The sequence below is a fragment of the Sinocyclocheilus rhinocerous genome, unplaced genomic scaffold (genome assembly GCF_001515625.1).
Source record: "Sinocyclocheilus rhinocerous isolate Xijiao unplaced genomic scaffold, SAMN03320098_v1.1 scaffold257, whole genome shotgun sequence".
In the NCBI taxonomy this organism is placed as follows: domain Eukaryota; kingdom Metazoa; phylum Chordata; class Actinopteri; order Cypriniformes; family Cyprinidae; genus Sinocyclocheilus; species Sinocyclocheilus rhinocerous.
Window position 1 is genome coordinate 1,814,126 of NW_015634026.1, and position 1,140 is coordinate 1,815,265.

Consider the following 1,140-nt stretch of genomic DNA (forward strand, 5'->3'; position numbering starts at 1 on the left):
TATATATACACACACACACACACACACACACACAATAAAATAACATGGACATGTTTTCGTGAGATTCTCATATATTATAGAATTACACACCGATTGAAACTAATGTGGAGAAACAGCGTCAGTTTTAGACGAATGCGATTTGTTACACCATATCGCCATCTTGTGGTCAAGGTTAAAGTTAGCTTACTATAACAAGACATGGTGCTTTCTCAGATCGTTTGACAACTTTGCTTTGACAGGAATGATGTGCCAAGCAAAGACCTCCTACATCGAGACAGAGATCTAATGGGGAGCCCGTTTTGAGCTGTGCATGACACTGGAGAAAGGGGCGTTTCGAGTCTACCTGAGACGCTTCCACAGAACGTATCCGGTGCCTCTTCCGCCGTGCAGCGCACAAGAGCAGCATCACCTACAGACCCTGCAAGTGGGACTGGAGCTCTAGGAATCTCTGAAAGGCAGCGTTAACTGGAAATTTGGTGGGGACGACCAAGACGACATTGTGAAACCAACAGGAGCACGCACATTCACTATCCCCAACATCCAGGAGGAGCGAGTGTCAGAAGTCAACGAATGCGAATATCTCTAGCTGTTGTGAGTGCGATAAAGACGGCCCCCTTTCTCAGCGGTTCAGGTTCCGGAAGTATTGTTCCCATATATGTTCTCTTTAGGCATTTTCCAAAAATCTTAAGTAGCCTAAAGAATTTTGAATATAGAGACTGGATCAGTTATGTCATTCACTTTTTGAGAGTGCGCTATCAGTGCAGAAGTTTGTTTTCCCCTCCTCCCTCGCAACGCGTGTTTCTGTAGTAACGGCGTCTTTTGGAATAAGCAACATTTAGAATCGGAACAGATTTCAAAACATAACACATTTTAAAACTTTGTAAATGGATAAAGAGAAAAACGGAACGTCGTAAATTAAATGAAACCGTACACTAAAGATACACAAAACCTTGTTGTTAGGAGAGGCATGACAAATTGAAAACAATGTCATTCAGCTCAAAATATCGAAACCGTTTAATATCCTCCGACTATATGGAATCATAGTCTGAAACAAGTTGGAGTAGGAGCCTGTCATATGATAATAACATTGAGGAACCACACACACACACGTATATATATATATATATATATATATATATG